The 17,561-nt window shown below is 35.0% G+C and overlaps 2 long non-coding RNA genes across 3 annotated transcripts in view; one reads left to right on the top strand and one right to left on the bottom strand.

Annotated features, from left to right (window-relative positions):
* Positions 1 to 16,002, top strand: part of LOC127867234 (uncharacterized) — a 68,004-nt gene extending 52,002 nt beyond the window's left edge. Inside the window, exons 3-5 of one of the 2 annotated variants that reach the window (XR_008043385.1) lie at positions 7,621 to 7,648; positions 12,187 to 12,695; positions 14,952 to 16,002. This is a non-coding gene — a long non-coding RNA (uncharacterized LOC127867234). Of the gene's footprint in view, positions 1 to 7,620; positions 7,649 to 12,186 lie in introns of both variants that reach the window. The other variant, XR_008043384.1, reaches the window with a different exon arrangement.
* Positions 1 to 17,561, bottom strand: part of LOC127867252 (uncharacterized) — a 133,888-nt gene that overhangs the window by 57,276 nt on the left and 59,051 nt on the right. The gene's annotated exons all lie outside the window — the stretch shown is intronic.

Here is a 17,561-nt window from a genome sequence, read left to right on the forward strand (position 1 = left end):
GATATGTACAGGATAATTAACGGTCGGCTAACGGATATAACCGCGGGACTAACGAACGTCTACCGAATAAAACGGCAGTGTAACGAATTAGTACCGAACAAAACGTTCTCCCAACGTGAGAGAAACGGAAAAGTACCGAACACCAACGTACAAAAAAACGGTCAGTAACGATGAAACAGTAGGGTACATCCTCAGTATCATGTGGCAAAGCTTCAGGTTCTGGCAGGTCAGGTCTCCGTTCTTAGCTGCTGCCTTTAGGTCAGACTCAATCCACAACTGTGCATCGGATGCAGCACCACGGCCTCTAATGTCAGCCCAGACGAACTTGTAGTCAGAATCCACCAGAGTAAGCAGGACAACGGAGAAGTACTTCTTGTAGTTAAAATACGTAGACCCGGATCTTGGTGGCAGTTGCAGGCAATATGTTTGCCATCAATAGCACCGAGAGTATGGGGAAAATTCCAGCTGTTCCTGAAGCCGTCAGCAATTCGCTTCCAATCGGCAGCTGTTGTTGGCAACGGCATTACCTCATCAGCATACCCACCTATGACTGCTCTACAAACCTTAAGTGTAAAAGAAAACAGTATGATCAATTCTCCAGATAAGTTTTTAAGATGAAGAGTTTTTCATGACGTTTTAGCTGATGAGTAAAATACAAAATCAAAGACTTTTGCGGGGGAATTTAAAATACTCTTTGATTTTGTATTTTATAAAAAATTTATACATGAACATGCAGAAAACATGTATAAATAATAAAGAATATTTACTCTTTTTTACATAAACATGCATTTTGAAATGGCTGATAAAATAATCCGAATTGGGGCACTGTTGGTCCAACTGATAATTGCACAAAATGCGTATGCCAATTTTTATGATAATTTTTTTCACTCATAATAATAAACTATAATTCATGCGTATCTTATACGCATCTTATCTGGACCTCTGAAATTTACTGTATGATAAGCTAGTGTGGATTATAAGTGTATGACACAGTAGATAATCCATGACTTCTAGTGGATGATTAGGTAAAAATATACTACTTGATAAACAGTGCTTATAACTGAGCGCATTTCAAGATATGCGCACAAGACAGTAGTAATGGTTATATACACTTTAGGAGGTTATTGTTGTAGTGCGTGCACTCATCTATTTGCCTTTTATCCTATACCAATAACTAAACACAATGTAATTCATGTAAAATTAGGATAGAAGTAGACATTAAAATATATACATATATTAAAATGGCTAACAGAAGCTTTTTTAAATTTATTTTAACACTATAGTTAATTAAGCGGTTCTTACTTCTGGCACGAGAAGAGAAATAGTGTTGTGGGGTACCCTCCAGCCGAATCGCATATCACGGTACTTTGAACCAGACACAAGATGCCGCATCGCAATTGCTAACTTCATCCATGGTTCAATTGTAAGTCTGAAGTTGTTGAGCTGTTTCGTTATCCTTGGGCTAACTCGAGCGGGAATCTCATCAAACATCTCTGGTGGCATTCTCATGATGCTGATGAATGCGCGTTGGTCCTCTTGTCGTAGTTCGACCATAAGTTGGTCATACAGACCGAACTGACGCCTCCGCTCGGGGCCCAGCCAAGCTCTGAACCACCATCTGCGCTGTATCCGTATCCTTGCTCTCAGTTGAGCAAGACGATGCATGGCCAGATTAGCATCCAAAAGGCCAATCTGGGCCTGCACGAGGGTGGCTTGACACTCTAATTGAATGCGAGCACGACACTCTTTTGCACATGTCCTTCTCACAAGGCGTACCAAAATGAAATGATACTTCGACCCACAGGCTAATTACGAATAAATGTATGTCAACAGTTTTGTTCCGCCTCTTTTCTCGCATTTCTGTATACGTTAGCTGTCCGTTATTATCTGTTGAACATGCGTTAGGTGTCCGGAACGGTTCGGTTTATCTGGTATTGGTCCGGTAGTTGTCCGGTGGTGGACCAGAACACCCGGACATTTACGGACATAAACCGGATACATTCAGGAAGTGTAACGCACGAGTTCCGAACAAACCGTAAGCTAACGTACAAAGACCGCACATTAAACGGATGTCTCTGTCCGTTTTATCCGGTGGAAAATTTTGAACATGCTCAAAACTTCAAAACGGACGGAACGGATGTCACCGGACATCGCGAACAAGGAGCGATGATATGATTTTATGTCCGTTTCTCGTCCGTTATCTCGATGTGACCGGTCCTTTAACACCAACCATTACTAGTCACTACCGACCTAACGTAATTTTGTAAAAGTTATTTGTATATGAACATGCGAGATCTAATACTTCTGTACACAGGACCGGTAAATTGTTATATAATTAATGTTTATTTGCTGTTTGCTAAACAATCAGTGTTTAGTATAATTTGTCGTAAAATCTTTTTAAGGAGAGACAAGGCCCACGTAAATGAATTACATTGATTAAAGAAGTTGTGTTTTTGTAATCAAATAAAGGAATAAGTTAAGCTTCGATAATGATAGATAGATGATATAGAGTCAGAACTACTTATTTACATTTATTATTCCCCCTTCGAAGAAGAGGGGGTATATTGTTTTGCACATGTCAGTCGGTCTGTCCGTCCGTCGGTCCTTCCACCAGATGGTTTCCAGATGATAACTTAAAAACGCTTAGGCCTAGGATCATGAAACTTCATAGGTACATTGATCATGACTGGCAGATGACCCCTTTTGATTTTCAGGTCACTAGGTCAAAGCTCAAGGTCGCAGTGACTCGAAACAGTAAAATGGTTTCCGGATGATAACTCAAGAATGCTTACGCCTAGGATCAAGAAACTTCATAGGTACATTGATAATGACTGGCAGATGACCCCTATTGATTTTTAGGTCACTAGGTCCAAGGTCAAGGTCACAGTGACTCGAAATAGTAAAATGGTTTCCGGATGACAACTCAAGAGTGCTTACGCCTAGGATCATGAAACTTCATAGGTACATTGATCATGACTGGCAGATGACCCCTATTAATTTTCATTAATTTTCAGGTCACTAGGTCAAAGTTCAAGGTCACAGTGACTCAAGCCAGTTAAATGGTTTCCTGATGATAACTCAAGAATAATTAGGCCTAGGATCATGAAACGTCATAGGTACATTGATCATGACTGGCAGATGACTCCTTTTGATTTTCAGGTCACTAGGTCAAAGGTCAACGTCACAGTGACAAGAAACATATTCACACAATGGCTGCCACTACAACTGACAGCCCATATGGGGGCATGCATGTTTTACAAACAGCCCTTGTGTATATTCGGATCTTCATTCACCCTTTATCAAAAGCAATTTCATTCACCTTTTATCAATAGCAATTATATAGAAGATTTTCCCCGCCAGTCAACCAATATGAATAAATCCTAACATTGAATTGGTAATAATATTTTAGAGATACTGGGTTATCGTTTGTGACACTTTTTTAGCTCGACTTTTCAAAGCAAAATGAGAGCTATTCTACTCGCCCAAGCGTCGCCCCGGCATCGCCGTCGGCGTTGGTGAAAGTTTTTTTTATAAAGTTAAATAACTAACACTATCAAAGATAATTAACTCAAACTTGGAATACTTCTTTATGGCAAGAAGACAATTGTGTATGTAAAGTTGCATAACTCTGTCTGCATTATTTTTAGAGTTATGCCGATTGTTATACTTAGAAAAATAAAAAGTTGGTTTTGTGTTTAGGTCTACTTTCTTCCTTAAGTATTAAAACTATTGCTTTCATACTTGCCACACTTACTAACTATCATAAGGGGACTGGGCAGGCAAAGTTATGTAACTCTGACTGGCATTTTGACAGAATTATGGCCCCTTTTATACTTAGAAAATTGAACATTTTGTAAAGTTTTGTGTTTTGGTCCATTTTACTCCTAAAGTATCATAGCTTTTGTTTTCAGACTTAAAATACTCGCTAACTCTCATAAGGGGACTGTACAGGACAAGTTGCATAATTCTGGTTGGCATTTTGACGAAATTATGGCCCTTTTTAACTTAGTAAATTTGAATAATTTGTTAAATTTTGTGTTTATATGCTTTTTACTTCTAAAGTATCAAGGCTATTGCTTTAAACTTCAAATACTTTCTTTCTATCATGAGGGTACTGTACATGGCAAGTTGAATGTTACATTGACCTTTGAATGACCTTGAATCTCAAGGTCAAATAAATAAATTTTGCTTAAATGGCCATAACTTCTTTATTTAGGATCAGATTTAATTCATACTTCGGCAAAACAACGCTTACCTGACATATCACAATGGACTCCACCCAAAACACCCCCAAGCCCAACCCCAGAATCCACCCCAATTATGTTTTAACTCGCCGGAGCACAACGTGCTCATGGTGAGCTTTTGTGATTGCCTTTTATCCGTCGTCCGTTGTCCGTTGTGCGGCGTCAACATTGGCCTTGTTAATTCTCTAGAGGCCACATTTATTGTCTGATCTTCATGAAACTTGATCAGAAGATTCATCCCAGTAATATCTTGGACGAGTTTGAAAATGATGCCGGTTGGTTGAAAAACATGGCTGCCAGGGGGGCGGGGCATTTTTCCTTATATGGCTATAGTAAAACCTTTTTAACACTCTCGAGGCCACATTTATTTTCCGATCTTCATAAAACTTGGTAAGAAGATATGTTCCAATGATATCTTGGATGAGTTCAACTTCGAAAATTGTATTGGTTTCTTTAAAAACATGCAATCAGGGGGCGGGGCATTTTTCCTGATAAGGCTATATATGGCTTTTTAGCTCACCTGAGCAGGGTTTTTTGGCCCGATTTTATAGCCGAAATTCGGCTATATTCCCAATTGCAAAAAGTATACTTTGTTCCCAAAATTCTCTAAAAAAAATTCCCAATTGGGAAAAAACGCTAATGACATCGGCTGTTTTGCTTTTTAACAAAGCGTATTCCGATCCAGTCTCGGACGGGTTTGAGACTCTACCTCGATTTGGATAACGTCGGTATTAGAAAATATCATAGTTGATTCGAAGGCATGTTGTACACTTTAAACTATTGTTCTGGTTTTATCTTTTGGACAAAGTAGTAGGGCGTGAATAGGTGCTCACTACTAAATCCCTGACATATGATAAACTTAAAGACTATAGTAAAACATTGCACTGAAAAATGTTACATTCCACTAGAAAACGGCCTTTTGACAAGTTCTTTCTTGGTTCGTATGACATATCTTTTTTATTGCATAAATCGACTCCGCTTAGAATGGCCTTTAAGAAAAGGTATGGTTATGTGCAAAATGTTGCATTTATTTTCGCTCAAAGATGTCGCTTTTACATTGAATTATATAGGGAAACTATTTAGTATATTATGACCTTGTTCAGGTGCTTATTATATTTGCAATGAAATTCAAGGTTTTGTGATTCGGCTGAATGGAAAACAAAGATGTCGCGCAATATACGTAAAAAAGATTCCTAAGCAAAACCCTGGTGGGAAAACGCAAACTGTTGCTTTTTTAAGCAAGCGTCATTAAATAAACAAACATCGTCAAGAAGTACAAGTCTTCCCATTGAAACATCTTCCATTGTAAATGATAGTAATTTAATAACAAGTGACTCTTTTGCATCGTCATCGTTGATTTCCGAAGCAAAGTGCTAACTGATATTCAACATGTTGAAAGCAGTAGTTCTTCAGAAGAAGATGAAGCGCCTCCTAATAAAATGGTGCCTTATGTGACTGCAGACTTTGTGTGAGCTTATTATTCGGAAAACTGTTGATCATGGTGATGTTTGTTATTAAATATGCTAAACTCATTCATTTAGTTTTAAAACCCAATTTATTTTCCCAATTTTTTGAAAATGCCGATAAAATTCCCAATTTCAAAGCCATGGGCTATCTTCCCAAAAAGCTGAAAAAAACATGCTGAGCAAAATGTGCTCATGGTGAGCTTTTGTGATCGCCTTTTGTCCGTCGTGCCATATTTATTTCCAATCTTCATGAAATATGGTCAGAAGATTGGTCTTATTGCTATCTTGGTTGAGTTAAAAAATGATTACGTTTGCTTGAAAAACATGGCTGCCAAGGGGCGGGGCATTTTTCCTTATATGGCTAAATATGGCTATAGTAAAATCTTGTTAACACTAGAGGCCACATTCATAGTCCGATCTTCATGAAACTCGGTCAGAAGATTCATCCCAATAATATCTTTGACGAGTTTAAAATGATGCCGGTGAGTTGAAAAACATGGCCACCACTGTGGCGGGGCTTTTTTCCTTATATGGCTATATTAAAACCTTGTTAACACTCCAGAGGTCACATTTATTTTCCAATCATCATGAAACTTGCTCAGAAGATTTGTCCCAATGATATTTTTGATCAGTTTGAAAATAGTTTTGGCTGCTTTAAAAACATGGCCACAAGGGGCGGGGCATTTTTCCTTATATGGCTATAGTAAAACCTTGTTAACACTCTTGAGGCGCATTCATTGTCCAATCTTCATGAAATTTGGTCAGACGATTGGTCTCAATGGTATCTTGGATTGGTTCAAAAATAATTATGTTTGCTTGAAAATCATGGCTTCCAAGGGGCGGGGCATTTATCCTTATATGGCTATAGTAAAATCTTGTTAACACTCTAGAGGCCACATTTAATGTCCGATCTTCATGAAACTCGCACAGAAGATTCATCCCGATAATATCTTGGAAGAGTTCAAAAATGATGCTGGTTGGTTCGAAAACATGGCTGCAAGGGGACGGTGCTTTTTTCCTTATATGGCTGTAGTAAAACCTTGTTTACACTCTAGAGGCCACATTTATTTTCCGATCTTCATGAAACTTGGTCAGAAAGTATGTCCCAATAATATCTTGGTATCTCAGGTAAGCGACTTTGGGCCTTTAAGGCCCTATTGTTTTCCTTTTTTATTTCCCCGGTAGTAGTTGAACTGTCCGTCAGTCTTTGCGTCCATCCGAAAACTTTTACATTGATCATAACTTTTGCAATATTGAAGATAGCAACTTCATATTTGGCATGCAAGTGTATCTCAGTGAGCAGCACATTTTGAGTGTTGAAAAGTCAAGGTCAAGTTCAAATGTCAAATTTTGCAATATTGAAGATAGCAACTTGATATTTGGCATGCTCAACCCCGATACTTGTCTGTCTTGGATGACTGAATCAAGTTACTCATATACACTGGGTTAATAATTATATCACATCTCTTTAAATTAAACAGCTCATTACTTCTTAAAAATGCATCATATGAAAGTAACAGTGAACCCATCGTCCTTTGATTATGCAAATTATTTTATTTTTACAAACAGTCAAAAACTTTCAGTACAGATCCATAATTTGGTTATTTTCCTTTTGAATGTTTCCTCTTAACTAAATTCGAACCGAATCATGTTACCATTTTATTGTTTAAAAAGCATTCACAATAGGACTTGGCGAAACTTTATGTTGTTTTTTTATAAAAGAGCGTGAAATAAACTGGGCACATGCAGACCTTACTTTTAATTGCATTTTTTTAATCAAAATAATGACTTAATGTTGGAAACCATGGTGACACGGTGTTGCCATGTTTTTGTCATGAATACAAATTGTATTTTAAACTTCATTATTAAATTTTTTACAACTTTTTTTTAATTTATCGTTTTATTTTCAGGTTGTCGTGCTCCTGCGGTTAGGTTTAGGTAAGTTTGACAATATTTATAAATATTCTGAAAACGAACTTAGGGATTACATATTCAACTCCACACATTTATTAAGGTTAGCTTGCGTGATCACTCTGTGTCTGGTGTTATGAATGATCATCATTTAACTTTTTACCACTCTAACAGCCACATTGTTTTCATAACTTTGATGAAACTTGGTGACAAAGCCAATGGTCTATGTTTCTAATTCTATGTAACCGGGTCAACTTTTAGACTTGTGACACTTTTGAAGCTTTTAGTACTTAATTTTGATAAAACTTGGTTAGAATGTTTTATTGTTTTAATATGTAGGTCACAATCGAATCTCGGTAACTGCAGTAATATAAAAACTATTTTGTTGGATTAAATCTAAGAAAAGTGAGAATGTTTATGTTAAAATATGAATGCCATGTTTGAATGGAAGTCAATTGATTTCAAAAACTAGGTCACCTGGTGAAGTCTATGAAAAATGGTGCACCTTGAACTTAATTGAGCGCTAAAAGGTCATTATGGCTCTCTTGATAACTCACCTAAGCAGAACATGTATATGGAGAGCTTTTGTGAGCAATTTGTGTTCATCGCCGTCTTGTGTGTTATCAAAACTATCTGTATGCAATCAAAATACACAATTTATTTCGCAATCTAATGAGTCTTTTTAAGAAAGTTTGTGTTATTTGGAAGTTTTTAAAACTAAGTCTGGGGAGGTTAAAAACTTATTCACCAATAAAATAAAGAATCTCGGAAATGTTCTAGATGTCATATTTTTACACAGTCATTATAAATCATTCTAAGAACATAGCATCTAATGGTATCACAGCAAATGATATCATAGCCTTGATAGAAAAGTATTCCGGTTCATAAAAAATATGGCCTCCAGGGGCGGGGAAGTTTTCTTTATATTGCTATAGCAGAACCTTCTAAATACAGTTGAAGCCACATTTTTTGTATTATTGTCATAAAACTTGCACTTAACATTTCTAATGATATCTCAGCCAAGTTCAAAAATGGTTTAGGTCTTCTATTTTGATCATTTCCTCCAGAAGGTGGAGCAGTTTTCCTGATACAAGATATACTACTGACAATATTTTGTAAAACCTGGTTACCGCTCAAGAAGACCTTATTTATTTGTTAACGCTTAAGAAGTCCTTATTTATGAATCAATCTTGATGCAGCTTGGTAAGAATGTTTATCATATGACACAAATATATATACTAATTTAAAATCTGTTTCAGAATATGGTAACAAACATGATTAGTACTTCAAGTCATTTAAAATCGATTGTTTTCCTACTAGAATCATTTATTTGTAATCCTACACTGATAATATATAACCCTTAATTTAAAAACTAGGTCACTAAATAAAGCCTTAATAAACTTATTTGTCACTCTAAAAGCTACATTTATGCTTCAGTTTGCCTGGAGCATGACCAGAATGTTTATAAATATTACAATATCTAAGCAAAAGTTTATTCTTGTCAAGTGTGGTCATTAACACTATTGGGTAAATTCGTAGAATAAAGATTTTACTTAAGAAACTCACTCTAGTTGAAGCTTGGAGAATGTTAACATTGGCGATATCTAAGTCAAGTTTCGATCTGGATGGAGTGGTATGGGAAACTAGGTAATGGGCCAAATCTTAGAAAACAAACTTCTTAGCACTCTCGATGAGGTAGCTGTTTTGTGACCTCTTGATAAAACTTCATCAGAACAAGTAGCTCATCTGGTAAAAATCTTAGAAAAATATTGATACCCGTCTAGAGGCCATACTTATTATTGAACATTGACTTGGTAGGAATAGTTATATTTTGACACCTTATATTTCGACTTTGAATGTCTTAAAGGGCTTGAAAATACGTCAACATGTTGAATCTTAGAAGAACATTGTTACCTCTCTAGAGGCCGATTTTTATTATGCAATCATGTTTCATGTGGCTTGCATAAGGTCAATTGCACTGCTATCATATATAAAAAATTGAATCTGTTTTCTTTATTTATTTATTTATCTAAAGAATGAATAAGCTTATGCGATGCATCAATTAATTCCATCAAAACTTTATTTGGGATTAAAGATTTAGTTAAGGTCACTTTTAATACAATTTTATGAAGATAATTGGTTCCAGTACAATAACTCATGCTTAGTTCATTCAAAATACCATATGAGATTGCAATTGAAGTTTGTAGGGAAACGGTCAATGTCTTGCAGAGATAAAAGCATACTAAATAACTTGGTAATAAACCAAGCAATTTTACTGAAATTTTATACAAAAGTATATTTTATCCTACCTCTGTTGCAAACATTGACCAAAATAAAGCAGGGTCGAATAAACTAGTAGATATCCGGCAACCGTAAATACGTATTCCTACGCGTCGATTAACATGTTCTAATATTTGACCTTGTACAAAATGTACATGCGAAGTTCCTGACAAATGTTTTTTTCTAAAATAAAATTCTAAAAGTTATACATGCGTACTGAATTCAAGCAAACATATGGCAATGAAGTAAACAATTTTGCCTGTAAATTTATTTACTCATAACCTTTAATATACGGCGTTTCTGTGTATATGAATAAAAGGGTTTCACTCCACTAATACACACTTATTTTCGGTCGTCTGCAATTGATTTTATTTTTCTTTGAAATATCATTAAATCGAACAAACTAACACTATATTTAAATGAAAATCCTTATCCTTATTTGCAGGCACAATTGTTAATATTTAAAAATTCTCAGTTTATATGAAATATTTCATCGTGTGACATTTAACTTTTTCATCTGTTTTCACAGACACTCGTTTTAGTCCACGACCTTGAACTTGAACACATTTTTTGACATTTTTTTCAATTTCTTTTAAAAAAACATTTCGTATTCTCGATTCATTTGTTATTTCTTCTAATATTTACAATTGAAAAGTATTAAAAGGACCAGTTGAATGTGGAAGTATTTTTTCCTGACAAAACTCGGTAGTTTATCGGTCGTCAGCAATATTGTGTACATGTTGGAGGCCCGACTTGAATAATTATTCTGTTATGTCAATTAATCTTTTGTCTTTGATCACGTGTGTTAAGGACATAATTTTAAATGGATAAATCAAATACATGGTTGCTGCCGAAAGCTCGCCCTATTTTCTTTTTCTTATGTAAAGAAGTGATACTCTAGCTGCTGGAGCAGTATTGAATTCTTATTATATACGATTAGTTGGTCCTTTATTCTTGGCATGTGACCGATTGCCAAAACAGTACAAAACGGCACAAAACAGCACAATACAAAACAACATAAACACATATAAGAATAAAGCTGGGGTCACCGCCTTGGAACGGTCAATGCAAAGCATTGGGGATTTAAACCGGTTTTAGAGCGCTCAACCTCACACTTGGCCCAGCAATATTCATGATACATTTAAGTGTAAATAAAATTTTACCTCATAGCATTGTAACTCAAATTAAACAATAATAAAAGGGAATAGACGCATTCAATTTAATTACCATTTAATTACTCAATGGTAGGAAAGATACTAGAGTAAGAGATTTAGAACTTTTTGAGGAACGATGAAATAAAACTACAAACAAGTGTCAACTACATTCTTTCTTTATAGAAAAAGATTTTAAAATATAGCGTCATGAAGTTAATATTTTAGATCATCATCGCGCAAATACAGTAAGAAGCAGCAATAATGGATGTAAAGGATCCATATTATATAGCTTGGTTGTTTATGTGAATGCTAAAAAATAAATCAAACAAGAAACGCCTGTCAGAGAGAAAATATAGTTAAAATTGAACGCTTTAAACTCAATGGCCTATGCATGTTGATTAAACTATTGAAAGCATGGAGTATGAAGAGATGACGTCACAAAAATCTATGTAACCCGGGAGCAGAGAAAGAATATCGTTTGACGTAATTGACAAGCGAAGATACGATGACGTGAACAAAATCCAGGGCAGAACTGTAACATAAAAAATAAATATATTAAATGGGCGGTACTGTAAAATTGAAGCCTCACCGGATAAACTTTCTCCATCTCGGCACCAACCATGTATTCTCTATATATTCAGGTATTGAACTTGGGATTTATTTGGTCAATGTCGAGGCATTTCCTTTTAAACAAAATATTAATGATGTTTTTTGGCTCAAAGCATTAGTATATCGAGAACGAATTGAGCTATGGTTATTTAAGCCAACGCACGTCAATAAAAAAACCTTCACACACAGCCATCTCCACACAACCACCCATCACGCACAGCCATCCCCTATACTCTCACCTCTACACACATCATTTCACACCCCACCTTCATATGGGATTTCGAAACAAAGAAGAACAATATTACATGTATGATCTCATGGTTTTGAGACTTTCTTCTCAATTGCCGTATTTATTGTTTTCATAATGTATTTCACAAAACATTAATTCCTGTGTTTAATGACGCTTTGATAGGGCCTCCATGTGTTTATATGCATTTCTAATATTTTCCCTGTGGTTTGGGTTGACCCTTTTAAGGCATTATTATATAAACAATACAGAATATTGACCAATATATTTTTCAGTAGCCAAGTGCATTAAACTAGAGCTTATGACAGAAAATATCGTTGATGGACAAGAAGTTGAAATAAGATGCTCTGGGGTCAAAACTTTTGACTTCTATTTTACTGCAAAAAGCTCAAAGAATCAAAATGAAAGAGTCAAAATTGGTAGCTGTTCGTCATTTCATGACTGCGGTTTAGCAGAACTAATTCATGATCAAACGTATAACATAACACCAATGGACGATGGTGGGACACTGAAGATTTTAAAATACGGACACGACGCCGAGGGTACTGACACATGTAAAGATGTGTTAAACTCCACGCAGGAAGCAAGCATGCAAGTGGCTCCAAAATCTGTTAATAACATTGCAAGTGACTTTAACACAGGAACATATGTAATTTTCTTCTGTTTGCTGATTGTGCCAATTTTCATTATTTGAATCCCTTGGATACGATGTTCAACATTCCGAAAATAAGCGAATGTGCCTTATACTTATTTTCCAACACAACACATATCGAAATCATATTAGGTATACTTTCTGTGTTTTTTTACAACTTCTTTACCGTAGGATTTTAAGTGTATAAAATCATAGTATTTACATTCCTGTGTATTACGATATTTTGATAACAAAACGTTTTTTGGATAGTAAATTCGATTAAAATAACATTTTTGTAAAATATTGTATTTTAGTTTGTTTTCAGACATTTGATTCATTATGGATTTTGATGGCTGTGATATTTGTTGTGATATGTTTGTTCTTTTTATGCATTCGTTATATTTGGTATACGTGTTTATTCAGGTCTGATGCATACAAGCATTTATCTCAGCATTGAATTGAATAAAAGCATATTTAGGAAGAAAATAAAACAAACGTGGAAACAGCTGAATTGTACATACGAATGTAATAATTTTATTGTTAAAAATTCTATGATAGTTGGTTTAAAGAGACAAATTAATAATGATTCATATTTTTATTGATATTTGTGATATTTTATTTATTTTATAAATAGTATATATGTGACATCTTTTGCTCAAATTCTAGCTCAACTGCTGAGAAAGGGCTTTTTTGATAGGTAATTTTCATGAGTCCAGCATTTTCAAAAATGCCACCTCCTTTATTGGCCTGATAGTGTTGTGATTATTATTTATTCAAAATTTTGTTATTGCTCTTGTCAACAGATGTTTGAAGGTTGAAACGCCCCAGTCCACACCATCCAAAGATAACATGCTGTATTTTCATATTATATTACTTTTTAAAAGATTTCGGTTGAGTTTACAAAAGTATACTTCATTGTCTATTGGGAAAAGGTAACAAAGCTTATAAATACTAATTGTTATACATGTTATCTAGTATACGCATATTAAAATAGTTACTCATACTCAGTACCTTTCAGTGCGTGACAGAAACGATTGTTGATGCTTTGAGAGTTGGTCTAGATTTGTTCATGAATAAGTATAGATAAAAAAGTAAGTTTTTTTATGGTCGTCTTGTTTTTTGCATGAAAAAGACGGAATGAGATTCCAAAGAATTTAACATGCTGAAAAAAATATTGTATAAACTTATTTACATTCACCAAAAACTGTCCCATTAAAAGTTATATAAATTTTCCTGCTCCCTTTAATAAGAATGTTATGGATACTTAAAATTTAAATCATTGAGTGAATTTTTAGCAACATCTTTAAAATATTTTGCTTAATGTTATCCGTATAAAACAAATATTATTCATTAACGGTTCTTTACCAAGGTTCTATAAATCGTTTGGGTATAATAAGAAGTAATTGTATGCTTTACATATAAATTTATCATTCTAAAACCTCAATTAAACTACATATTTGATTTTAACCTATTAACTGGCCATATTGATGACACTCTTTAGTGAATTTATAGTGAATTACTTAGTGTTATTGTTATTGAAAGAATATATCTGAGTAGCTACTGAAGAAACGAGTTTGACAATACAATTAATTCTTCAAAGCTGCCAAAGAGTTTTGCTACATACCAAAATTAAAAAGATTATCAGACACTAACTAATATGCAAATGTAGCTTAATGGCATTCCTGTTGTTTGGTAAATCATCTTTGTTGTTGGCTTGTTATCAAAACTGCACCTCATTAAAACACTTACTTGAATATATTACTAAAAGTATGTAAAATGTGCATTCCATTTAAAGCTCCAGTTTACATTTATTAACAATATTCAAAGGCAGTAATTGTTTCAACTTGGCATCGTACGTGTACATCGTACTTACAAAAAAGAACATTACAAAAGGTTTACTAACTTTTTGTAGTACATTTTTGTGTATAAAATAGCCGTGGATGTCACTGTTGATCCAAACAGTCAGTTAAGTTAATACTGGTTGTTGTATTTTATTTTAAGCATTGACATTTTCACATTCATAATTAACAAAGAAAACAAAAACTTATTTTTGAGTATAGATGTGTGATTTAAATTCTGACCGTATGCGGTATTATTGATTGTGTTACAACATAGCTCATTAATGTATAATCAGAACCGTAGATAAGTAACTATACTGTTCAAATGTTGTTAGAATGTTGTCCATTTATTTTTGTATCAGATAATCCCATAAATTATTCATATATTTATTGTTGAGACTGTGACAGTAAAATACGGACACGACGCTGAGGGTATTTACACATGTAAATATGCGTCAAACTCCACGCAGGAAGCAAGTGTAGAAGTGGCTCCTAATGTTCAACATTCCGAAAATAAGCGAATGTGCCTTATACTTATTTTCCAACACAACACATATCGAAATCCTATTAGGCATACTTTCTGTGTTTTATGCCCCCCTTCGAAGAAGAGGTGGTATATTGCTTTGCTCATGTCGGTCGGTCTGTCGGTCCGTCCGTCCGTCCGTCCACCAGGTGGTTTCCGGATGATAACTAAAGAACGCTTGGGGCTAGGATCATGAAACTTCATAGGTACATTGATCATGACTTGCAGATGACCCATATTGATTTTGAGGTCAAAGGTCAAGGTCACAGGTGAAGGTCACAGTTACTGGAAATAGGCATTTTAAGGATTTAGCATGGTTCAAACAAGGGAAACAACTACCGTTTATGCATGTTCTTTTTATTACAGCATTTTCCTCCCTTTAACTCATTTAAAATCTCATTTTACAGCAGAGATTCCAAATCTGACCTGTAAATGAGCCCCATATTTACTGCCAGTGCTAGGTTACCTTTTCCCATGTCCGCGGTCGAGTGGCATATAGCAGTTGAACTGTCCGTCAATCTGTCCGTCAGTCAGTCTGTCCGTCCGAAAACTTAAACATTGCCCATATCTTTTGCAAAATTGAAGATAGCAACTTTTGGTATGCTTGTTTATCTCATGGAGCTGCACATTTTGAGTGGTGAAAGGTCAATGTCATCCTTCAAGGTCAAAAGTCAAATATATTGCTTCAAAGCGGCGCAGTAAGGGGCATTGTGTTTCTGACAAACGCATCCTTTATTAGACATTTTAGTCAGTTTTGTTTTAATCAATTAGGTAATCATTGATTTTAAGTTATAAATATTTTGATAACAAAACGTTTTTTGGATAGTAAATTCGATGAAGATAACATTTTTGTAAAATATTGTATTGTAGTTTGTTTTTAGACGAATAGTTATTGATTCATTATGGTCCATGATGGCCAGTTGTTGTTGGGAACTGCAATTAGATTTTACTCATTTTCATTATCAATGATTCTAGCAGAGAATTACGCTTTGTTTTCTTATTTTAAACACAAAAATATCACTTTAAATTCTGAATAGGGATTGCAATTGCATGTTAGTTGTTATATGATTTTGTATATTTGAATAAATGCTTCAAGACACCCCCATTGTTTCTTAAATCAACATTGTTATACTCAAATTACCATTGGTAATTGGGACTATATAGGAGTCACTTTGTCGGTCGGTCGGTCGGTCTGCCCCGAAATCTTTTCCGGGCAATAACTAATGCTATGACCTATGTCAATGCCTATTATTACCTTTAAATAGTCAGTTACGATGTACACATAGTACGATTGTCAATGTCATGAATAAATCATTGTTTATTCTATAATTATTAAATGTTATACTAGTACAATCAATATAATGATATATTGTGAAGTTCTTTGCATATTATTTATTAATTCATCATATTATGATGATTACCTTTGTCATAAATTACATTTAACTCGCAAGTATTTCGCGGCATTTTCTCTTTTCCGCCATCTTGAATGTATACTATTATATGACGTCATTCATTAAAATTATGCTAAATCATATGCCATTCATTGAAGATTTGCTTAGTCATGTGACGTCATTCATTGAAACATGCGTATGACGTCACTTTACTACGAGTATAAATAGGGCCAAACTGTCGTTTGGTTTCAGTTGCGTTTTGGCACTCATTGGAAAGGGTCATGGATAACGAGGTTAGATGACTTGATTTTTCTTTTAGGCTAAGAAACGAATAACATCAGAAAACAGAAATATGAAACTTGAGAAATGACTTTTGTGTTAATAAAAAGCGATATTTTAATATATGCAGTCTTCATTTTCTTTATTCAGTAGAAAATTTGTGATGTTGGCACCGTCTGACGGCCACCAGACGGACCGGCATTACACTATGTTGTTCATTGTGAGATTTAAAATCATTAGGCACATTTGTTCGCCATCATCGGACTGTGTGTCGCGCCAAAGAATTACGTCGATATCTCAAAGGTCAAGGTCACACTTTGAGTTCAAAGGTCAAAAATGGCCATAAATGAGCTTGTCTGGGCCATAACTTTGTCATTTATTGTAAGATTTTAAAATCATTTGGCACATTTGTTCATCATCATTGGACGGTGTGTCGCGCGTAAGAATTACGTCGATATCTTCAAGGTCAAGGTCACACTTTGAGTTAAAATGTCAAAAATGGCCATAAATGAGCTTGTCCGGGCCATAACTATGTCGTTCATTGTGAGATTTTCAAATCAATGGGCACATTCGTTCATCATCATTGGACGGTGTGTCGCGCGAAAGAATTACGTTGATATATTCAAGGTCAAGGTCACACTTTGAGTTCAAAGGTCAAAAGTGGCCATAAATGAGCTTGTCCTGGCCATAACTATGTCGTTCATTGTGAGATTTTCAATTCTTTGGGCACATTTGTTCATCATCATTGGACGGTGTGTCGCGCGTAAGTATTGCGTCGATATCTTCAAGGTCAAGGTCACACTTTGAGTTAAAAGGTCATAAATGGCCATAAATGAGCTTGTCCGGGCCATAACTATGTCGTTCATTTTCAATTCTTTGGGCACATTTGTTCATCATCATTGGACGGTGTGTCGCACGAAAGAATTATGTCGATATCTCCAAGGTCAAGGTCACACTTTGAGTTCAAAGGTCAAAAATGGCCTTAAAT

Source organism: Dreissena polymorpha, chromosome 2 (assembly GCF_020536995.1).
Source record: "Dreissena polymorpha isolate Duluth1 chromosome 2, UMN_Dpol_1.0, whole genome shotgun sequence".
Classification (NCBI taxonomy): Eukaryota; Metazoa; Mollusca; class Bivalvia; order Myida; family Dreissenidae; genus Dreissena; species Dreissena polymorpha.